The sequence below is a fragment of the Lutzomyia longipalpis genome, chromosome 3, assembly GCF_024334085.1.
Source record: "Lutzomyia longipalpis isolate SR_M1_2022 chromosome 3, ASM2433408v1".
Taxonomy (NCBI): domain Eukaryota; kingdom Metazoa; phylum Arthropoda; class Insecta; order Diptera; family Psychodidae; genus Lutzomyia; species Lutzomyia longipalpis.
Window position 1 is genome coordinate 235,822 of NC_074709.1, and position 25,131 is coordinate 260,952.

Below are 25,131 nucleotides of genomic sequence, written 5' to 3' on the forward strand. Positions count from 1 at the left end.
CAATAAAAGCTGAATAAAATTATTAAAAAGGCCAAAAAAATATTGTCAAAAATACAGAAATTCTTCGGTCAAAAGTCATGAAGTAACTCAAGTAACTGAAGTTATTTGATCGAAATAACAAAAGTCATTTGGTTAAAAGACAATAAAAGCTGAATAAAATTATTAAAAAGGCCAAAAAAAATTGTCAAAAATACAGAAATTCTTCGGTCAAAAGTCATGAAGTAACTCAAGTAACTGAAGTTATTTGATCAAAATAACAAAAGTCATTTGGTTAAAAGACAATAAAAGCTGAATAAAATTATTAAAAAGGCCAAAAAAAATTGTCAAAAATACAGAAATTCTTCGGTCAAAGGTCATGAAGTAACTCAAGTAACTGAAGTTATTTGATCAAAATAACAAAAGTCATTTGGTTAAAAGACAATAAAAGCTGAATAAAATTATTAAAAAGGCCAAAAAAAATTGTCAAAAATACAGAAATTCTTCGGTCAAAAGTCATGAAGTAACTCAAGTAACAGAATTTATTTGGTCGAAAAACCAAAGATCTTTGGTTAAAAGACAATAAAAGCTGAATAAAATTATTAAAAAGGCCAAAAAAAAATTGTCAAAAATACAGAAATTCTTCGGTCAAAAGTCATGAAGTAACTCAAGTAACTGAAGTTATTTGATCAAAATAACAAAAGTCATTTTGTTAAAAGACAATAAAAGCTGAATAAAATTATTAAAAAGGCCAAAAAAAAATTGTCAAAAATACAGAAATTCTTTGGTCAAAAGTCGTAAAGCAACTCAAGTAACAGAATTTATTTGGTTGAAAAAACAAAGTCATTTGGTTAAAAGACAATAAAAGCTGAATAAAATTATTAAAAAGGCCAAAAAAAATTGTCAAAAATACAGAAATTCTTCGGTCAAAGGTCATGAAGTAACTCAAGTAACAGAATTTATTTGGTCGAAATAACAAAAGTCATTTGGTTAAAAGACAATAAAAGCTGAATAAAATTATTAAAAAGGCCAAAAAAATATTAATTATTAAAAAGGCCAAAAAAAATTGTCAAAAATACAGAAATTCTTCGGTCAAAAGTCATGAAGTAACTCAAGTAACAGAATTTATTTGGTCGAAATAACAAAGTCATTTGGTTAAAAGACAATAAAAGCTGAATAAAATTATTAAAAAGGCCAAAAAAAATTGTCAAAAATACAGAAATTCTTCGGTCAAAAGTCATGAAGTAACTCAAGTAACAGAATTTATTTGGTCGAAATAACAAAGTCATTTGGTTAAAAGACAATAAAAGCTGAATAAAATTATTAAAAAGGCCAAAAAAAATTGTCAAAAATACAGAAATTCTTCGGTCAAAGGTCATGAAGTAACTCAAGTAACTGAAGTTATTTGGTCGAAATAACAAAGTCATTTGGTTAAAAGACAATAAAAGCTGAATAAAATTATTAAAAAGGCCAAAAAAAATTGTCAAAAATACAGAAATTCTTCGGTCAAAAGTCATGAAGTAACTCAAGTAACTGAAGTTATTTGATCAAAATAACAAAAGTCATTTGGTTAAAAGACAATAAAAGCTGAATAAAATTATTAAAAAGGCCAAAAAAAATTGTCAAAAATACAGAAATTCTTCGGTCAAAAGTCATGAAGTAACTCAAGTAACTGAAGTTATTTGATCAAAATAACAAAAGTCATTTGGTTAAAAGACAATAAAAGCTGAATAAAATTATTAAAAAGGCCAAAAAAAATTGTCAAAAATACAGAAATTCTTCGGTCAAAAGTCATGAAGTAACTCAAGTAACAGAATTTATTTGGTCGAAATAACAAAGTCATTTGGTTAAAAGACAATAAAAGCTGAATAAAATTATTAAAAAGGCCAAAAAAAATTGTCAAAAATACAGAAATTCTTCGGTCAAAAGTCATGAAGTAACTCAAGTAACTGAAGTTATTTGGTCGAAATAACAAAAGTCATTTGGTTAAAAGACAATAAAAGCTGAATAAAATTATTAAAAAGGCCAAAAAAAATTGTCAAAAATACAGAAATTCTTCGGTCAAAAGTCATGAAGTAACTCAAGTAACTGAAGTTATTTGGTCGAAAATAACAAAGTCATTTGGTTAAAAGACAATAAAAGCTGAATAAAATTATTAAAAAGGCCAAAAAAAATTGTCAAAAATACAGAAATTCTTCGGTCAAAAGTCATGAAGTAACTCAAGTAACTGAAGTTATTTGATCAAAATAACAAAAGTCATTTGGTTAAAAGACAATAAAAGCTGAATAGAATTATTAAAAAGGCCAAAAAAAATTGTCAAAAATACAGAAATTCTTCGGTCAAAAGTCATGAAGTAACTCAAGTAACTGAAGTTATTTGATCAAAATAACAAAAGTCGTTTGGTTAAAAGACAATAAAAGCTGAATAGAATTATTAAAAAGGCCAAAAAAAATTGTCAAAAATACAGAAATTCTTCGGTCAAAGGTCATGAAGTAACTCAAGTAACTGAAGTTATTTGATCAAAATAACAAAGTCATTTGGTTAAAAGACAATAAAAGCTGAATAAAATTATTAAAAAGGCCAAAAAAAATTGTCAAAAATACAGAAATTCTTCGGTCAAAAGTCATGAAGTAACTCAAGTAACTGAAGTTATTTGATCAAAATAACAAAAGTCATTTGGTTAAAAGACAATAAAAGCTGAATAAAATTATTAAAAAGGCCAAAAAAAATTGTCAAAAATACAGAAATTCTTCGGTCAAAAGTCATGAAGCAACTCAAGTAACTGAAGTTATTTGGTCGAAATTACAAAGTCATTTGGTTAAAAGACAATAAAAGCTGAATAAAATTATTAAAAAGGCCAAAAAAAATTGTCAAAAATACAGAAATTCTTCGGTCAAAAGTCATGAAGCAACTCAAGTAACAGAATTTATTTGGTCGAAATTACTAAATCATTTGATTAAAAGATATAAAAAGTTGAATTAAATAGTCAAAAAAGAAAATGGAATTAATAAAAAAAAAACAAAAGTTATTAAGACTGCGCTCGATTTTTTCTCCCACACAAGTTATTTATTTGCAAATGAGGTAGATTCTAGCAAAAATATTTTCTTTTCGTTTCTTACAATTCGTGAGTTACAAGGTTTTTTGACATTTTCACAAAAAGCTTCTAAAATTTTAAGGTCTAAAAAGTTTTACATCTAGACCAAGTAGCCGAGACACATTTTACGTCATAATAGAAAAGGAAAGATTTTGGTATTCTGGCTGAAATTTTAGCTGTGTTTCTTTCAGACACAGCTTTTGTGTACCGAGCAAAATCGAAAGTCGTCAGATCGGGCTCAAACTTGGGATGAGCACGAATTAGGGTCCCCACATTCCAAAAAACGTATGCGCCAAAAAAATTTTTTTTCCGGCCGGCCGGCCGTCCGGCCGGAGTACAATGCTAAATTGCGAGAGAACGGTGATAGATAGAGACTTGCGGTAAACGGCAAAGTTTAAATATCGACTGGAAGACATCCGATTATGACGTCAAATTTTACCCCCCTCCCCCCCGTCCGCCATTTTGAATAACCTCAAAATTTTGTTTTCGCTATATCTCAGCCCCTGTAATAGCTAAAAATCTGAAATTTTTTTATGTTGTAGGGGACATCAAGAGCTTTCCAACGATACCTCATTTTCGAAAATCGGTCAAGCCGTTTAGTCAATATGGCCGCCAAAATTTTTCATCGAAAATCGACCATAACTCGAAAACGGCTTGACCGATTTCGATCAACCCGGGCTTAAATGAAAGCTCTCAACAAACCCTACAACTCTCTAGAACATACGAAGTTTCAAAAGTGACTGCTAGGGGGCCAAAAATCGAAAACAAAATTTTCGATTAGTTTTCGATAAATATCTCGAAAACGGCGACATAATTTTTTTTTCATTTTTTTATATTGGAAGGTGAGGTGGACGTACCTGGAGAAATATAGGGCGTTAGTTGTGGCTTCCGGGTCGAAGCGACCGGATTTCCAGCATTGAAAAATCTCCTTCCACTTCACAACTTCAATATTTATTTAAATTAACAAAGAATATAAGAGAATTAATAATATAATTGAGAATTTTGCTTCACTGCGTTGGCGTGCATGTCGTGTCTATTGCGCGCTTTTTGGGAGAGTATATGACAGGTTTTTGACCGTTGATAGGTGGCGCGCGACCATTCCCGATTCGTGCCGAAATGTGCCTTTGGCGCGGATCCATATATGTTATAGCTGACCATATTATCTAGCTCCATGCCAAAAATGAAGAAAATCTATGGATTCGTTTTCGAGATATAGCCTTTCAAAGTTGGCATGTCATATCTCGGGTTCTACAAGTCCGATCTTTATCAACTCAAGCGCAAATGAAAGGTTGAAATGATTTTTTTTACAAAATCATATGATTTGTAAGGATCTGTCGAGGTGCCTTTTCAATTTTTTGTGAGTTTTTTATCCATAGAAATATTATTTAGTGTCAACGTATAGACCATATTGACGATTATTCTACATGAATTTGAGTATTTGGATTTGTTTCAGGATATTTTATGTGGAAAAATATTGAATTTTTTGTGAATTATGTTTTGAAAGACCACATGAGACATTTCCATAGATTAAAAAGCAGTCTGTTTTAGAATATGAAAAAGGGTTTGATTCCGAATATTCTGGATTCGCTTCTACCTGCCAGGAGCATCTGGGATTTGAAGTCAAATTCCTGTGCTTCTGCGCTCAAAGGCCAAGGAACGGACAAGGCCACAGTTGTTCGGAAAAATACCCCTGTTATATTTGGACCAAAATCTCAGTAAATCTTTTTAACCCTTGGAGGATTTTGCTGACAAAAGTAGCCAATTCGACTTTTTTCAATCGTCATAGAATTAAAATCTATTCATATTTCGTGATGAATTCTACATTGGTGTATAGGGGAGTTTTATTACTTCAAGATCATGTAAAGAAAATTAGGAAATGTACTGGTAAGCTGACCAAGCTAACGAGAGCTGTGTTTCTTTCAGTGTATTAATTTTGTGAGAGCAAACTTAGAACGCGAATTAATTTAAATACGCGTAAAGTCGGGAAAAGTTGAAAAGTCATGTCTTGAAGTCAGCTATAACATATCGAAAAACGAAAAAAAATTATGTCGCCATTTTCAAAAAATTCGAGTTCGAAATTTTCGAAAGTTTTGTTTTCGATTTTAGCGTCTCTTGCGGTCATTTCTCGAAGTTGCAATGTTCTAGACATTTGTAGAGTTTCACGAAACCTTTCATTTGCGCTTGAGTTGATCAACATCGGACTTGTAGAACCCGAGATATGACATGCCAACTTTGGAAGGCTATATCTCGAGAACGGATCCATAGATTTTCTGCATTTTTGGCATGGAGCCTAGATAATATAGTCAGCTACAATATATCAAAAAATTTAAAAAAAAATTTTTTTGTGATGAAATTTACCCTTATCATATTCGGCTTTAAAGTAGCCCCAAAGAATGAGATTCCACGAGAGCCTAGAAGAGAGAGGGAGGGGAAGAAAAACAGCATAGGTCACCTCAGGATCTGTTTATTTTTAAGAATAAGTGTGGCATAAATTCTGAAGAATAATCCCAGGTAAGAGTTAGGGCAGCCTCCGGAAAAGCAATGGAGCTACCTTCCGGATCTATTATTCCGCCGTAAATCACTTCGTGATGAATCTCCTTGGGATGCAGCAGTGGGCATTGATTTCTTCACCAGTGTGGGAGATGACCAAAGCTTGGTCTATCCGGGTACGACCTCGTGGCTCCTGATGGGGATGAGCCTCCCTGGAGCGAGGCACTGGGCAGGAAGTGGACGATAAATGACTCCAATATGGTAGATCATCATCCAAGACATCCTTCGATTCGGGCCCACTAGATTCTCCGACAGATTTTCTGGTGATTGGGGATTTTGTGAGATCTCTCCTCACGCCCTGGATCCCGGTGTGACTTAAGTCAATTGACATCCTTCCTGGCTCGACACTGCCACAAACGCTCCTCTCAGACTGGGGGCTCGTGGAACCGGGGTATTTCTTCTGCCTTCTAGGTGGCTGGCTACCAGCAGCTCCTCTTCTTCTAAGTGTGGAGCTCATGGAATCCGAGGCACTTCTGCAGTCACTTCCCGCACTTATATAGGGTTTTGGGGGTAAAACTTTGAGGTTATGACCTCTCCTCCCCATCAAAAACTAGCTGCCGAATTTCTGCAGAAAAATTCGAAAGCACTAAAGGTATTCTGAACACGTGTTCTTTAGAAATTCTTTAGAAATTTTGTATGGCGCTGGGACACTTTTTCTGCAGAATATTTCCGCAGTTTTCTGAAAAAATTCACCAATCTGTTATACCGTTGAAATTCGTTTTGAATTTAAAAAAAGCGTTTTTTTTTGCAAATTGCTTCGCGGGGATTTGTTGCGCTTCGCGCAAATTTTGGAGAAAAAAATTGTGATGGTTTATAAGTAAAAAAAAATAGGGCCACTCATTAAACCCAAAGAAAAAAATTTGCAAAGAGAAGAAATCATTTTCAAGCAACATTTCCGGCGCCAAATTTAAAAATTCGCAAAAAATGCATGAATTTTATATGGGGGCTACCTAAAGGGGGGCTTTGGGGGGAAAATGAATACGGCCACTCGAAACAGACTGATATAAGGAGCGTCTGTACCAAATTTCATCGCAATCGGTCAAACGGTGTAGATTTGTATAGCCGAACACGACGGAAGATTACCAACAAACAGACCTTTATTATATAGATTTATTTAATATTTTTAAAATTTACAAAAAAATATTGAAAAAATATATCCGGCGTTGCCTTTTCCTTCTCCTGCTGTCTCCTTCGATGCTGGGCGGCTTTTCAGATGATCTCTCCTCTTCACCTTTGTGACTTCCGGGACTTTAAAAAATAAAAGAAAATCTTAGGAAAAAGTATTCTAAATATTTTTTCATCTTTCTCACCTTCCATTTCCGGAAAATTATGTTGCATAAAGTTGTGTAAGACCGGATCCCAGAAATTGAGGACTGAAGCCAGGCACGGACAGTTTTGTGCTTCAAACGGATCTAAAATATGGAAAAAAAAGTTTAGAATAATAATGAATTTTTTGAAAAAATACGAATCAGAAGAATTAACATACATTTCCGCATTTTGGAATGTTGTCAAAAATTAAAGCAAAAGCGGGCAGGGCATCCGGGTAGAGCATTCAGGCAGGCCATGCGGGTAGGGGTCCGGGCAGGGCTTCCTGAATAGGGCATCCGGGTAAGGCTTCCGGGCTGGTCATCCTGGGCACTGATTGTGTTCCAAAAACGATCTGAAATACCTATAGTAAAAATTGATAAATTGTTCTTTTTTTTCTTGTTTACAAAAGTTTTTGTTTTTATATCTTGAGAAAATTAATTTAAAAAAAAAAAAAGAAAAATCAATTTCGGGCTCTTTTTTTGCAATGAAGAATTTTTAGATCAAAATAATTAATTTTTTTCTCATTGTTTTCTATCAATTTCATCAATCTGATGCTACTAAAACATTCCACAAAAGATATTTGTGAAATCTAGTAGGATCAAAAAGATAAAATTACCCAAATTAATTAAGAAAATTGTAAAATTACTTACCGCATCTCTTCTGCGTGAATTTTCCATCATTTTTGCACTCTCAAACCACAAAGTCTCAAATTGACGAATTTTTGAAGAAAACCGCGGAAATTTTCTGCACCCACGCCGAACGCTCCCAAAGCGAGATAAATCCACCCGAATGAAAAAATAAACTGCGGACAAAATTTTAGCTGCCCGTCACCGTAAATCTGTCGATGTCGAGTCGATATCAGACGACAAAATCGAGCATATAAATCGACGATATACCGACGCATAGATCGATTCGACTGCCGACATTTAACATTGAATGCCCTATCCCCGTGAGACTTTTTTTTGGTGCAAAATCGGTCTATAAATCGGTTCGAAATCGACCCCAGTCGGCTCGAAAATCGACTCTTACATTGTGACGTCATAACCGATGCCGTCTGCAGACCGTCGGTCTATTTTTAATTAAAAAATCGGGTTTTCTTTATATTTTTCTATTTTATTTAATAATATGAAATAAAATACAAGATATTACATAATTTTACAAAAAAAATTACAAAAATAACATTTTTTCGCCTGATGATGAATTTCATTAAATAATTTAAATTAGAAATAATTCCTATTTATATTTTTTAACATTTTTAAATTTTTTTTTCTTTTAAAATATTTTTCAATTATATTATATTTTTTGTTTTTGATATTTTTTTTTATAAATCATCATAATCATTTATAAATAAAAAATTATCATTTTTTACACATAATCATCACTCTACGCAAAAAATGATGATTTTTCACAGTTTTTCTGGATAAAATTATTATTATGGAAAATAGGATATTTTGCAAAAAGGGTCTGATTAGGATATGGAAAAGGACACATTGAATCAATTTTGATAAGGTAAATTAAGTTTGGGCTTATCTGCATGTGAATCCCATGATGCATGCTGTAACCCGAAGATCTTCGACGTCTTAAGCTTGAAGAAAGTCGTTTTCTTAACACTGAAGAATTTCGAGTGTCTCCTATGATATTCCCTTAATGGGCAGCTAGCCTCCCACGCAGAGTTGTGGATGTTTCCCGCGATGGTATCCCTCTGAGGAGCAGCTAGCCTCCCAAGTGGATTTGTGAAGATCCCAGTCGCATATACGGTGATATGGATACATCTGGTAGGTGCTTCCGGCATAGAATGACAAAAAAAACATTTAATTTTTAGATAAATTAAAAACAAAATGATTTACGTACCATTTTTCAAGCCTTCGTTTTATGACCTTTCGACCCATCCGTGTGCAAAAAAATCGACAAAATTTACTATTTAATTTAATTTTAATTTTACATAAAGGAAACGTGTAAACTCCTTTCTCATAAGATAGCTTGGAATGGGTAAAGGCAGCCGTGAAATATTAATGCGGACTTACCGGGGAAATGGGGTGATTTCTGCTCCCTTAATGAGATGCACCTCTTCTTGATGAGCTGTGCAATGTCCATGGGTATTATTGAGGAGAGGTTTCGATGGGATACATCACACATTGAGGCAGGTGCCGCCACATGTGTCGTTCTTCTCAATGATTGCGGTCTAGGGAAAAGGGAATGATTCATCAGTTCTTACTGAATCAAGGAAACAAACCAAACTTAACGTGTTTCTTACCCTCATCCCCAACTGGGCAGCTTTAATAACAGCCAGCCTCCGGGGCCGGAACCAATGATCACAAGAACAACTTCCTCACCACATGGGTGCCCCTCCTGCCCAGAACACTCAGTGCTGGTCGATGATTTCGCAGCACGAGGTTTCCACCATAAATCTAAAACCATCACACACGGCAAGGATCAAGATCCTGCCAAGAAAAATTCAATAAAATTTACCTAAAAACAAGAGTTATATGAAATTGTTACAGACTCTGAAAAACAGTGACCCCAAAGAAGGCAAATGTTAAATTGCAAATTTGGAAGATTTATTGGCCGGATTTTCAGAATCTCCCATGTTCTGAACATAATCTAGCATTTAAACTAAAGTTTTCTTTACATTTATCACTAATTCTGTATCTAAATTAATTATTTTATGAAAAAATAGAAAAACTTACCTGATATTTTCACTTTTGCACCAAAAAATTGACATACCGACGTTATCGGCAGACGTCGAAGCCGAAATCGACCTATTTAAAAGACACCGACATGATCGGCCGACATCGAGACCGATTTCGGTCTACGAAATCGAATGTTAATGCCGATGGAATCGACGACCCGATCCCATACGGTGACGGGTGCCGACCGACCTCGAAACATATTTTTGATGGGTCCTATCTTCTTCTTCATCTTAATCTCTTTCGGCATTTCGCCGTGTTTCGTTTCATTTGAATTCATAATAACCGTTTGTTTATTTCCGGTAATTTTATTTCTCCCAAAAATCGTAACAATATGTCGCCGTTTTCGAGATATTCATCGAAAACTCATCGAAAATTTTGTTTTCGTTTTTTGGCCCTCTAGCGGTCACTTTTGAAACTTCGGATGTTCTAGAGAGTTGTAGGGTATGTTGAGAGCTTGATGTCCCCTACAACATATCAAAATTTCAGATTTTTAGATATCTGAGATATAGGCAAAACCGGTTTATAGGTATTGGTTTATAGGTTTAGCCGCAAGTCTCTATCTATCACAGTTCCCTCGCAATTTAGTGTTATACTGCAGACGGCCGGCCGGCCGGAAAAAAATTTTTTTGGCGCATACGTTTTTTGGAATGTGGGGACCCTAATTTGTGCTCATCCCAAGTTTGAGCCCGATCTGACGACTTTCGATTTTGCTCGGTACACAAAAAGCTGTGTCTGAAAGAAACACAGCGAAAATATAGAAATTCTGCGGTCAAAATTCATGAAGCAACTCAAGTAACAGAAATTATTTGGTCAAAAGAACAAAAGTCCTTTGATTAAAAGATAATAAAGCTGAATAAAATTATTAAAAAAGCAATTTGAAATTGTCAAAAACACAGAAATTTTCCAGTCAAAGTTAATAAGGTAGCCCAAGTAACTGAAGTTATTTGGTTAAAATAACAAAAGTTGTTTGGTTAAAAGACAATAAAGCTGAATAAAATTATTAAAAAAGCAATTTGAAATTGTAAAAAACACAAAAATTTTCCAGTCAAAGTTAATAAGGTAGCCCAAGTAACTGAAGTTATTTGGTTAAAATAACAAAAGTTGTTTGGTTAAAAGACAATAAAGCTGAATAAAATTATTAAAAAAGCAATTTGAAATTGTAAAAAACACAAAAATTTTCCAGTCAAAGTTAATAAGGTAGCCCAAGTAACTGAAGTTATTTGGTTAAAATAACAAAAGTTGTTTGGTTAAAAGATAAAAAAGCCGAATCAAATAGTCAAAAAAGAAAATATAATTGATCAGAAAAGGAAAAGTTTTTCATTTATATAATATTATAAAAGAATTAATTAATTCAAATAAAAGAAATGCTCAGTGACTGAATGACATGTCAAAACTTGTTTGATTTGTAGAAAAACGAATATATATATAATATATTTGCACCACTCACCCATTCGGATTTAACCAATCATTTCAGTCAACGTACTCACAAAGGAAAACAAAATGGCTTCGTTTTTTTCACTCACAACGCAATATCTCAATTTTAGTGCTAAAACTTGCTAATTTCATTACAATAGCACTTGAAAACTCTTAAATAATCACTCATGAAGGATTTTCATTACTTTTACACTATTTTTTCACAGTTTTTCACTCCATAATTACAAAGAAATCAGGAGAAAACAGAACGCTGTCAAAAACTTCCATCAATCTGCTTTAACTGAATGCTTCGGTTGAGGAATGGAATTTTCCAGAACACGCCAAAGTATTTAACCTTTGTACTTCAGCTAAACATATCATTAACCAAACTAACATATCTCTATTAACGATGATTGCAAGTTAAAGAAGTGAAAAAAGGAAAATATAAAATAGCATTCGGAAAACAATTTGGTAGACAAAAGATAATAAAGCTGAATAAAATTATTAAAAAAGCAATTTGAAATTGTCAAAAACACAAAAATTTTCCAGTCAAAGTTAATAAGGTAGCCCAAGTAACTGAAGTTATTTGGTTAAAATAACAAAAGTTGTTTGGATAAAAGACAATAAAGCTGAATAAAATTATTAAAAAAGCAATTTGAAATTGTAAAAAACACAAAAATTTTCCAGTCAAAGTTAATAAGGTAGCCCAAGTAACTGAAGTTATTTGGTTAAAATAACAAAAGTTGTTTGGATAAAAGACAAAAAACCGAATCAAATAGTCAAAAAAGAAAATATAATTGATCAGAAAAGGAAAAGTTTTTCATTTATATAATATTATAACAGAATTAATTAATTCAAATAAAAGAAATGCTCAGTGACTGAATGACATGTCAAAACTTGTTTGATTTGTAGAAAAACGATTATATATAATATATTTGTACCACTCACCCATTCGGATTTAACCAATCATTTCAGTCAACGTACTCACAAAGGAAAACAAAATGGCTTCGTTTTTTTTTTCACTCACAACGCAATATCTCAATTTTAGTGCTAAAACTTGCTAATTTCATTACAATAGCACTTGAAAACTCTTAAATAATCACTCATGAAGGATTTTCATTACTTTTACACTATTTTTTCACAGTTTTTCACTCCATAATTACAAAGAAATCAGGAGAAAACAGAACGCTGTCAAAAACTTCCGTCAATCTGCTTTAACTGAATGCTTCGGTTGAGGAATGGAATTTTCCAGAACACACCAAAGTATTTAACCTTTTTACTTCAGCTATAATAACTCATTAACCAATAACAGAATCATTTCTGTCATTTTGTTAATAATTTAATATATTAAATACTGATGTTAATTAGTAAATATATCAAAATTAGGCAGTCAAAATAATAAAAGCTCATTTGCCAAAATAACTTGGGATACTTTACTAACTTTGACAGAGTAACTTGTGTTTCTGACAATTTTAAATTGCTTTTTTAATAATTTGATTCAGCTTTGTTGTCTTTAAACCAAATGACTTTTGTTCTTTTGACCAAATAACTTCAGTTACATGGGTAACTTTATTAACTTTGACCAAAGAATTTCTGTATTTTTGACAATTTTTTTTGGCCTTTTTAATAATTTTATTCAGCTTTTATTGTCTTTTAACCAAATGACTTTGTTATTTCGACCAAATAAATTCTGTTACTTGAGTTGCTTTACGACTTTTGACCAAAGAATTTCTGTATTTTTGACAATTTTTTTTGGCCTTTTTAATAATTTTATTCAGCTTTTATTGTCTTTTAACCAAATGACTTTGTTATTTCGACCAAATAAATTCTGTTACTTGAGTTGCTTCATGACCTTTGACCGAAGAATTTCTGTATTTTTGACAATTTTTTTTGGCCTTTTTAATAATTTTATTCAGCTTTTATTGTCTTTTAACCAAATGACTTTGTTTTTTCAACCAAATAAATTCTGTTACTTGTGTTGCTTTACGACTTTTGACCAAAGAATTTCGGTATTTTTGACAATTTTTTTTGGCCTTTTTAATAATTTTATTCAGCTTTTATTGTCTTTTAACCAAATGACTTTGTTTTTTCAACCAAATAAATTCTGTTACTTGAGTTGCTTTACGACTTTTGACCAAAGAATTTCTGTATTTTTGACAATTTTTTTTGGCCTTTTTAATAATTCTATTCAGCTTTTATTGTCTTTTAACCAAACGACTTTTGTTCTTTTGACCAAATAACTTCAGTTACATGGGTTACTTTATTAACTTTGACTGAATAATTTCTGTGTTTTTGACAATTTCAAATTCCTTTTTTAACAATTTTATTCTGCTTTATTATTATTTTTTGAATAATTTTTGTTATTTTAACCAATTAACTCCTGTGTTTTTTTTTAATATGCATTATTACTGTGTCACTAAATAATTTGTGACATTTTAGGATATTTTAAACCGTTCAGTTGGTTGACAAACTACGACAGTAAAAAAAAATGAGAACATATGAAAAGATATCGCAGAATTATGTTGTCATTGGATCATTTCTGTTCTTCTGACCATTTTGAATCTTCATCACTTTTTACTCACTGAATAATTTTTTCTCTTATGACTAATAAAATTAGCTTTTTTTATGAAACTGAATAGCTTCTGTTATTGTAATTGATTAACTTCTGCTAAATTAGCTGTTTCAGTTTACTGCAATATCCGATAACTAACTAGCTTCAGCTTTTTTAAAAATTTTGAATTGGTTATTTTTCATGAAATCGAATAACTTCTGCTATTGTAAATGGTTAACCAAATAGCTTCAGCTTTTTTAAAAAATTTGAATTGGTTATTTTTCATGAAACCGAATAACTTCTGCTATTGTAATTGATTAACTTCTGCTAAATTAGCTGTTCCAGTTTGGTACAGTATCCGATAACCAAATAGCTTCAGCTTTTTTAAAAAAATTGAATTGGTTATTTTTCATGAAACCGAACAACTTCTGCTATTGTAACTGATTAACTTCTGCTAAATTGGCTATTCCAGTTTGGTACAGTATCCGATAACCAAATAGCTTCAGCTTTTTTAAAAAAATTGAATTGGTTATTTTTCATGAAACCGAATAACTTCTGCTATTGTAACTGATTAACTTCTGCTAAATTAGCTGTTTCAGTTTGGTACAGTATCCGATAACTAAATAGCTTCAGCTTTTTTAAAAAATTGAATTGGTTATTTTTCATGAAACCGAATAACTTCTGCTATTGTAATTGATTAACTTCTGCTAAATTAGCTGTTTCAGTTTGGTACAGTATCCGATAACTAAATAGCTTCAGCTTTTTTAAAAAATTGAATTGGTTATTTTTCATAAAACCGAATAACTTCTGCTATTGTAACTGATTAACTTCTGCTAAATTAGCTGGTCCAGTTTGGTACAGTATCCGATAACCAAATAGCTTCAGCTTTTTTAAAAAATTTGAATTGGTTATTTTTCATGAAACCGAATAACTTCTGCTATTGTAATTGATTAACTTCTGCTAAATTAGCTGTTTCAGTTTGGTACAGTATCCGATAACTAAATAGCTTCAGCTTTTTTAAAAAATTGAATTGGTTATTTTTCATGAAACCGAATAACTTCTGCTATTGTAACTGATTAACTTCTGCTAAATTAGCTGGTCCAGTTTGGTACAGTATCCGATAACTAAATAGCTTCAGCTTTTTTAAAAAATTGAATTGGTTATTTTTCATGAAACCGAATAACTTCTGCTATTGTAACTGATTAACTTCTGCTAAATTAGCTGGTCCAGTTTGGTACAGTATCCGATAACTAAATAGCTTCAGCTTTTTTAAAAAATTTGAATTGGTTATTTTTCATGAAACCAAATAACTTCTGCTAAATTGGCTGTTTGAGTTTGGTACAGTATTCGATAACCAAATAGCTTCAGCCTTTTTAAAAATTTGAATTGGTTATTTTTCATGAAACCGAATAACTTCTGCTATTGTAACTGATTAACTTCTGCTAAATTAGCTGTTTTAGTTTGGTACAGTATTCGATAACCAAATAGCTTCAGCCTTTTTAAAAATTTGAATTGGTTATTTTTCATGAAACCGAATAACTTCTGCTATTGTAACTGATTAACTTCTGCTAAATTAGCTGTTCCATTTTGCCTATAATATTAATTCACTGATTAACTTCAGCTTTTTTGACGATTTAAATTAGCATTTTTTCCTGACACTAAATAACTTCTGTTATTGTAACTGATTACTCTTTTGTTAAATTAGCTGTTTCAATTTGTTTATAGCATTAATTCACTGAATAACTTCAACTTTTTTGACGATTTAAATTCGCATTTTTTCCTGACACTAAATGACTTCTGTTATGGTAACTGATTAACTTTTGCTAAATTAGCTGTTCCAATTTGCCTATAATATTAATTCACTGAATAACTTCAACTTTCTTGACTATTTCATTCTGTTATTTTAACCAAACAACTTCTGTTCTTTTGACTTTCGCTGTTTTGTGACCGAATGACTTCAGTCATTTTTACTAAATGGTTCAGTCATTTTAACCATTTACATTGGTCTTTCTTTCTTTCATTGTTCAACTTCAGTCAATATAACCTAATAAATCGGTTATAAAAACTGAAATAATTTGGCTAAAATGCCATATGACAGATTGATTTGGTCAATTTGACCAATTTTTTTTTAAGAGTGTACGTCTGGCATACGCAATGTAATCAAGAATGAGGAAAGAGTGCCGTAAGATAAAATACGTACAAGATGACATATCACGACATTGAAAATCGTAAATTTCTTCCTCTCTCAATTCCAAATAAACAACACAACCTCTCACTTTCGGTGCGATGATTATTATGTCCAACATTTTCCGCAAAAGTTTTATGAATTTTAGTGGATCCCAAATAAGGAATTGATCTCATCCATCTACCCAAAAACAAGAAATTTTCATGTTCTTGTATTGTGTGAAGAAAAATTTTTTTGTGGAAAATCAACTTTCTATTGCAACAAAAATTTTTGCTTTTTTAATCAACAATCTTCTCTTTTTACTAGAAATTCTCCCACGAGATCTTTCGCGGCAGGTGGAGTAAAATGAGAGAGAGAGAGAAAAAAAGAAGTCTTGCAGCGAAAGAAAAATCACGAGGCAAGAAATCCATACCTACATGTACATTGGAGTTTTGTATCTTGCAATAAGATGAATTTTCACGATAAATTCGAATTATGAGCATATTGCGCGGAAAAATTACGCGATAGCTCTGCCACAACAGTCACTGCATTATGAGAATTTCTTCGAGACGCGCATTTCACATTTCAAAGAAAAAAAAAGCTCTTTGCATGCTTTTGCCAACAGTTTAGTATCAATTAAGATTTTGCGTTGTGTCGCTGTATGTCTCAACTTTAACCTATTCGACAGGTTCCCCGCGTACTGCTCGCACATCACACGATGAACTTTAATTAATGCCATTCTGTGCTCAGGCAAAATGCACAAGTTGTAAATTTTAACAATGTTACACCACATTTATCGCAATCATTTCTTGCAATCTTCATAATGCAGCATTTTGTGGGTATTTTTTTAAGGAAATTAAATTAAAAATTTACATACTTAAAATCTCCAGAAAAAAATAGTATAAAGTCGTTATTTATACAAGTCTTTTAAACGAGAATTGTTCTATTCTCCCCACAGTTTTCGAAATATGAACAAAAATCTTTTTTCTACTCCATCTAATTAATAATTACGTACATCACTGCAATGATATAAAATTCTCAAAAGAAAATTCTATGAAAATTTTTATTCATAAAAAGCTCAAAAAAGTTCTCAATTATTCTTGAGAAGAAAAATCTTAGATTACATGGTTGAGATGATCAATTTCTTACTATAATAAATTTTTAACTCAAGATCATTGAACAATTCACATTTCTGCAGCAAAGCATATCGTGCAAAAAAAGCTTGCTATCCTTGCTTATAAATGGGTGTGGTCCACCCCCTACTTATTTACAAAATTAAAAAGAAAAAGAGCAAAATAGAATAATTTGCTAACTCACATTCAGAAGGTATCTGTAATAAGTTCTGTCGTGAGACTCGCGACCGTCTAAACGTGCAAATAGGCTAATCATATTGTTACTAATGTACCACGAATGATGAGATATTGTGGAATGGTGCGAGAAGAGGAGGCAGAAAACTTTAAACATTTAATTAAAAAAAAAACTTCATACAATTGGCGTGAATGAACTCTATTGACATTGTGTTGCGATTCATTTTGCTTTCTCGGTGAAGTTTTTTTTTATATTTCATTTAATTTGATACAAAAATACAAGAAAAATGTAGTTGCAAGGTTTTTTTTTCGGCAAATCATGTGTGAGGAAAGTGTAGGAAAAGTACTGGACAAAAGAAATATGGTTGTTTAACACCTCACATTGTGTGTTGGCTATGAAAAGAAAGTTTTCTTGTGGATGAGCAATTTAAGGCTTTATGACGGCTATAGCCATCATGTTTTTCTGTGAGCTTTAAAGCTTGAGGGTACAAATTGAAGAAAGATAAAAATAAATAAAACGATCTGCTCGGTAAAATATTGCTCATTTGACATTTAACTAATTAAACTGTTCAATCAATCTCAATGATCACACAATAAAATTACATTGATATTGCACATTTCGAGGTTAGTGTGTCAAACTTTCCTTATTATACATTCCTATAAGAAAATGCTCAAATTGTGGTTTAAGTTATGATTTATTTAATATTTATGCCGCACGTTTATTGTTTCTTTTTTTTTCATTTGCAAAATTTCCTAAAACTTCCCAAGACTTTCTTGCTGTAAATTTTTTTCGTTTTATTTTGAGCAATTGGCCCCCCTCAAAGCAATCTTTCTTTTTTTTCGGGTGTAATGCGTGAGGAACATTTTAAATGAAGTGCGTGATTTCACTTCACCTCCTCATGATTTTTCTTTGCTGCGTTCAAAAACTCTCTCCCTTTCCTTGCAGCGACAACAGTACAAACACAAAAAAAGTTAAGAAACCTTAAAGATTTCTTCTGCATACAATGAAAAACTAATAAATATTTTATATTGTGTTATTAACACACTACAAAAAATCCAATCAATGCACATCAACAGGTAATCTTCTCCACTAAAATACATCATTGACAGACATGTAGGAAAACACTTTTGCTTTCCATTGCGTCTCTTTTTTTTTCTTTCTGCTTCTACCCACAGATGGATTTTCAATATTTAAAAAAAAAAGCTCAAGAGATAAAAACATCGACATCGAAGGTGGAGAAAAAGGTGCAAAATAAGTGTGGAAAAAAAGGAAAAAACCAGTTTCTTTGGTTGCACATTTAACAGTCAGTCGATAAATTTGAATTAGTTTCACATCAGCAATCAATAATGTTCCGTGGGGAAAAGAATGGTTGGGGTTTAACCCATTCATGCCCTTTAAATAGTTTCGAATTTAAATTTTGAATGAATCTTTAAGTTAAAAAAAGGAATCTTGCATCATTGAGATTAGCGACTAAAAAGTAATCCAATTTTTATTAGAAATGTTAAAAAAAAATAAACAATAACTTAGCAAAGAACCCTCGTTTGTTGCAAAAGGGTTAATGTGAAAAAAAAACGTTAAATTTGCATATCGATGGAAATAAGCATATGGCTGGATGATCAAACACCGGATATCAGCTTCATAAAATATATGATGTGATGCCTCTTTAATTATTCATCATCAGGCCTGATTTGTTTGACTCCAACATGACCACGAAAATATTTTGTGTATACCCCAAAACTCTCACCTCTGTGCCGTGGCTCATCGTGAATTACCTTCGACACTTTAACAAATGTTTCCCAATCTCTGTTTATGTTATTCGCGTACCGTTCATTGAGAGAAAAAACATTTAAATAAAAGGTTTATGCGCAAAAAATAAAGGAAGTTCTTAAAGTTCATTGAGATCAATTCTAGATTTTAAATAATTCTCACAGAACATTTTTCCTTAAAAAAAAAACTTTGAAATATGTATATGATCATCTTTCAGGAAAAAGTTAAAAATTTTATTTTAAAAATAAGTTTTAGGAAAAATCTGTAATTTTTTAAGAATAATAATAAAATAAAGATTTTTTTTTAATATTTCGGAAAGAGAAATGTTGCGTTGCAATGATTTTTTTATGAAATATTTTAAAGCAGCGGAATTAATTTGTAGGTTTTATACATTTAATTTAAAGACCTTTTGTGATCTAAAACTCCTATTGAAAATTGATTTTCCTGTGATTGCTTTTTGTATAGATAAAAGATCTTCTGGAAATAAAGAGAAAATAAGAATTCTCCAACAAAAATTTAACCGAATTCTCTAAAAAAAATTAATTTAAAGTTATCAGTATAGACCCTTTAAAAAGTCTCTCACAACAAACGTAGATCCACAAAATTTTTGTTTCCAATAAATTTGAAACTTTTTTGAATTGAAAAAAAATCTCTCAACATTTAATTGCCCACAAAATTCATTAATATTCAATACAAATGTGAATGTCACGGGGGCCAGCGCATAAATTGTCGTTCGTCTTATAGAAGAATTATCAGGCATGAGAATGATTTCTTGGCTTCTTGGCTAGAAGGTCAAAAGAGCCAATTATTGCATCTTGTAAATTTTATATGAAAGACTGTGAGTACATTGGATGGAAATGTCGCAACATTATTAAGAGAAGAAGAAGAAAAAAATATTGAGAGATGCTTCATTATAAATTTTTCCAAAGGTGTAAATTCCCTGACAAAATTGCCATTGTGGTATGAATACCATTTCAACTGATAGTTTGCGAAATTCCCCACCACGTCTTTTTCTGCAATATACCACACGATGTTTTGAGTCTCGTGTGTATGTGGAAAATACCAAAGAAATTTGAAATTGCTTAAAAAAAATTTCACTGCAATGCGGTCGAGATGGTCTGATTTGTTCGACTGCTGCAGGAATTTTTATGGCGCGAAGACATCTCTCAAATTGCACAACTTTTGGTGGTGGTAGTGGCTGGAAAATAGGGGAGACAGGGGCGTACTGGATAATCGTGCACAATGAATAGAATAAGTGAGCAATAAATTAATAATATAGAGGCAAGCCAAACAATATTGGGCGTGATTAGTTCGTGATTTGAGCTTCAGATTTATATCTCAATTTTAAATCTCTATCGAGCTTCGTGTCCTTGACTCAGCCCCCCAAATCAGGGGCTCCAACAATGGCAGATTATCTTTTTTATATATTATTGTATTTAAAAAAAATTGACTTGAATGAGCTCTGTGGGGGCACAACATGCCGTGTGGCACACGGCTTCCGGAAGAGATGGTGATCTTGCACGATGAATGGTGGTGGGGAGGTGACTTGAGAAAGAGCATTGCTAATTCGATGGTGGTCCCATTTAAGGGAGACATATCACTCACAGACGCTTGGTCGTCATATGGTTGAATTTCGAGGTGAATTGTTACGATCAGGCGCTGACGGTGTGGTCGCTCTGGCCTTTCACTTTTCAACTCACACCATCATATATATACGCGGTGGTTGTATTTCATTGCAATTTTCCTCCCATCTCTCACAGCTCTCGAGCAATTCCCTCTGAACCGAAAAAAAAAGCACCTTATTTATGCCATTTGCCATTTGCATATATGTTCACAACAAAACTCCATCACACAAAATGCATTCATTCTGTTAACATTTGTGACAAAACCAACAGTTTTAGTGACAAGAAAATGCGATGGAAAAATTCTTAAATGACACAGTGAAAGAAAGTTTCTCAAAGAAATTACTTTTCTAATTCTTTTTTTTTTGCTTTCTTTTTTTTCTTCATTGCAAATTGCATGTCATTTTAGAAAGGACGTCACCTCTTTTTTAGACAAAAAATGCAAAAAAAAATAAAGCAAACAATATTGTGAAACTATCTTTCGTTACTGTGGGTATAATTTTTCATTGGTATACAATAATTGTGAAAGTGCCCCCGCGCGACGTGGTTCTCTCACAAGACACAAGCTCTTCATGTGATCACCAAAGAGTTGCAACAATATATTGCAATTATTTATGAGGACAGAATACCAAAATAGATCCCCCCCTCCCCCCGCCTTCCTATTCACCAATCGAACGCCAATATTTTTTCCAATAAAATGCAGCTTAAGCAATAAAATACTTATTTCAAAATTGAAAGCTTTTGCGCCAAAGAAGTGCAAAAAGTTCAATTTGATGCTAACAAAATATAGGTAATCATTTCAGGATGCTATAAGAAATTATTTATTTCATTGAGGAAATATGAAATTTATTCAATCATATAGCTTTGGGCACCACCTTCAAACTCTCAGTGTATACTTATTAATTAAATTCCTAACTGTGTATAGTTGGTGGTTGCATAATGCAACTTTCAGATTTATATAGAAAAATCTCATTAAAAACTAAAAAGTTCATTCCACTCAATAATGCGAAATATATTGAGGTAGGAATCATATTGGAATTTTTTGTTATAAAGCTAAAGTTATATTAATTATTTATGAGGAAGCATAGAGAGAGAGAGGCATAGGTAATATAGAGAATTTTTCAATCAAGGATAAAATTTGGGGATTGCATGCCTTAAGATCACGATCGATGAATCACGGAAAATATATTTATTTTTATTTAATAATTCTATCTCATGAAAATCGTGATTTAGGGTTCAATTTCAAAATTATTATTATCTGGCTAAATCACGTGGAAAATTCTTTTGTGGAATTCTTGTCTTTGGCATTGCATTCCTTGTCATTTGAAATTGCTCAATAAGTGTCCCTAAAGTAGGAAACTGGCGATTTGATGATTAAATGCAAAAAATTACACCATTCTCCCCTATTGACTAAAACTAATTGAAGCCATTATTTTTCTTCGTCTATTTTTCCGATAAAAATCATGAACATTACAATGAAAATTTATTTAAAATGTTTTTTCAATCATCTCATGATTGTTTTATGTGATCTTTGGTAGATCTCTGTTGATCTTTAATCTATAAATTTACATGAGAACCTTTTTTAATCACCTTCCGCGAAACATTAACTTAGGTGTCAAGGTTTCTGTCGTCGCCTTCCGTTTTGATAAAATCGAGTATGAATTCTTTTGTCCCACGAGCCGATTAAATCTTTGCATTCTTAAATAAAAAAATGAAAGAATGAGGAAGAAATGAATTTAATTTTAATAATTCTTTACTCTTAAAAAAAAAGTTTCTGAAAATTTTATTTTATTTTAAAGCTTTTACTGTGATTAATCTTGCTTGAAAAAAAAAAAAGATTTTTCATCTCATTGCAATAAAAACGAATCTCATTAATTTGTCAGTTAAGTGTGGTCTTTAGGAAAAAAACTCACAAGGAGGAGTGCAGAAATATTTCTTAATTGCAACATTGTTCATGGAGTCTGATTAGCGATCTTGTGGTGGTTATTGAGTGAAATTACGAGGTGCGCCAAGCTCGATTAGTTAGTCTGTATACGTGTATGTATTTGTTGGTTCATTACATTCCATTTACTATAATAAAAAATAAATAAATGTGAGTGACTTTGGAAGGGAATCCATTCACCTTCATATCGTGCTTGTTCAATTTGCCACTGTTTTTTTTCTCATTAATATACATCCAAAATTTTTACCTTTTAATTAACACATCAAAATACAAGAAAGGGAGAAGAGACCACAAAATCGTGTGCCATCATGCTGAGACCTACGCACAGCTGGAGATCTCTTTTGCACGCACGATTAATGGTGAGACAAGATTTTTTTTCGATTGAAGAGGGATTCGTGCAAAAGTGGGCGGAAGTACTCGAAAAAATACATCAACAAAAAATAAATGTCAGGCAGGAATTAAATTAACATATAGCTAAGGGTCAAGGTCGCATATGTACATGAAGCATCCCACCCACGTACCACACTTTATCTGTTGCTGAAGATCGTGCGCCATAAAAGTTACTCAACAGCCCGCTAAATTACCATGAAATTGATTTGTGAGCAAGATGCTAAATGAATTTAAAAAAAATCCCTGATAGTATAAGACATTCAATTGAAAGCATTAAAGATTGTAATTTCTTTCACATAAAAGGTGAAGAAAAGTGAAAAACTCTCAAACAATTAATCAACAATTAAATGTGGTGGTTGAGAAGAAAAAAACATATATGCGACTTTATGTCTCTCATTTTCAAAATACTTGTGCAAATTATTCTAATTTGCGATAATTTCTCTAATTATATTGAATAAGAAAAAAAAAGAAGAAATTTCACTCAAGTTATGTACAATGTTTTTTTTTTCTCGCAAACCTCTCATGTTAAGACAATAAATCCATTTGTTAGCATTGTTGACTCGCAAAGTTTCTAACGCGCGGGATCAAACTGTCCCAATTAGCTTTTCCCTCTTTTGCCATCATGCAATACTGGCTGTATATGAGAAAAAAAATTCCCACGGCCACCACTGTATGCCTTTTTTTCCCCTTCATATGCAAACATCTCTTGTCTGTGAATTATTCTCTAATTCACATATTTACCAATTTTTATACATTAATGGCCTTTTGTCTTATGGCACGAGCTTCTGACATCCAAACTCAATTGACTTTTTCATTGAACATTTGGGAAGAAAAAATTAGGTTTGCCCAAAAGTTGTCGCGCGGAGGTTGGATGAACGTCTTTTTCTGTGTTGAATTTTTTTTGTGTTTACATCGTTCAATAAATTAACATTTTAATTAAGACTTTTCCTTAATTGAGTGATGATTTCGAGAGTGAGAAAATCAGGCTTTTTTTTTGGGAAAGAATATTAATTGAATTCATTCACATTTTAATGCCAAAATCTGCCAGATAAATAAACAAACTGACTAATGGATGTGATTGTGCAATTTTTACTCATAATTCAGAACACATAGGTTTTAATTTTAATTTAAAATTTCAATTAGTTTAATTACAACTTAAATTTTTTTTTGGCTTTAAAATTTTTCCAAGTTATTTTGTAATTAATAGAGCACACCTCCAGTGCACAATATAACCAACATAAATTTCACATGCTTTCCATCAATAAATTGTTTTATGTGCATTTTATGGATGGAATCTTCCACAAAGAGACCCCAAAATAGGTACCTCTATATTATATTTCCAAATGCGCCATTTAGGTGAAATATATGGATTTATGCTAAAGAAAAAAAATTGGAGGAAGAAATTCCGGTTGGGAGCTTTTAATGGGGCCATCCTGGCACATATAAAATTTTTGTCAAAAAGAAAACCTGCTTCAAATACGCGCGACTTCTCAGAATTCGTAAAAATTGAAAAAGGTTAAATGTTAAGAAATACATACATACAGCTTTTCTGTGCCCAACATTCTCGCGCAGGTTGTTTTTAATTACAAAGAATGATTATTCAATATGTCAACCCATAATTTAAATTATATATAACTGGAGATATATTACTCAACTCTTTTTTGGCCACAGAGGGTGTGATGCAATGTAGTATGACCGATAAAGAAATGAACCTCATTTTTTTTTGCTCCCATTGAGACGTTTTTTTTTTCAACTTCATCAACCTGCCGCACTCTTGGCGGGAGTTTAATTTGCGGTGCGCAAAAATTACAAAGAGATTACATAATGAGAGTGCGTTTATACAAAATATAAAATATAGAATGGCAATTTGTATCACAATGTCGATTAAAATATGTGTACCAAAAAAAAATTGAATGATTGTAGAGCTTGCTAAAGGAGATAAAATATAACCAGCCAGATGGTATATGGACTTATGAAGATGTAAAAAAAAATATCGAGAGACGCTGAGATGACGTAAAGAAGCCTACACACGATCTTATACTTTCGATTTCATTCTCACACACAGATTTATATTTAAAAGCTGCTGGACACCACATGGCGTCACAGGACAGAATATTTTGTGTCTAAAAGTCATACTGAGCTCGCGTTCAAGTTTGGCCTCCAACGACTTTTTCTCAATTTTTTTTTACAACAATTTTTATTTTGCCTTCAGAGGACTTTTTTCTTAAAGCATCTCTCAGTTTTTTTTCTTGGACTTCTTGAATTCCTAGACAATCGAGGACTATCGAAGAATCATAGATGAATATTTTTTCTCTTTTAGGTGTTTAGATCAAATACACTCGCGTGGACAAACAAT

The 25,131-nt window shown here is 32.2% G+C and overlaps 1 protein-coding gene and 2 long non-coding RNA genes across 4 annotated transcripts in view; all 3 read right to left on the reverse strand.

The window, feature by feature from the left end:
• Nucleotides 1–25,131, reverse strand: part of LOC129793114 (uncharacterized) — a 52,876-nt gene that overhangs the window by 18,115 nt on the left and 9,630 nt on the right. The window lies entirely within an intron of this gene.
• Nucleotides 3,880–7,743, reverse strand: LOC129793118 (uncharacterized). Of its 2 annotated transcripts, XR_008750884.1 has the most exons (4): nucleotides 7,579–7,743; nucleotides 7,107–7,280; nucleotides 6,931–7,032; nucleotides 3,880–6,868 (listed from the first exon to the last, which is right to left on the reverse strand). It is a non-coding gene; the product is annotated as an uncharacterized LOC129793118 (long non-coding RNA). The 2 variants fall into 2 exon arrangements; XR_008750885.1 differs by having other exon boundaries at nucleotides 6,734–6,868; nucleotides 6,931–7,280.
• On the reverse strand, nucleotides 8,960–9,772 carry LOC129793119 (uncharacterized). Its single transcript, XR_008750886.1, has 3 exons — nucleotides 9,616–9,772; nucleotides 9,183–9,369; nucleotides 8,960–9,110 (listed from the first exon to the last, which is right to left on the reverse strand). It is a non-coding gene; the product is annotated as an uncharacterized LOC129793119 (long non-coding RNA).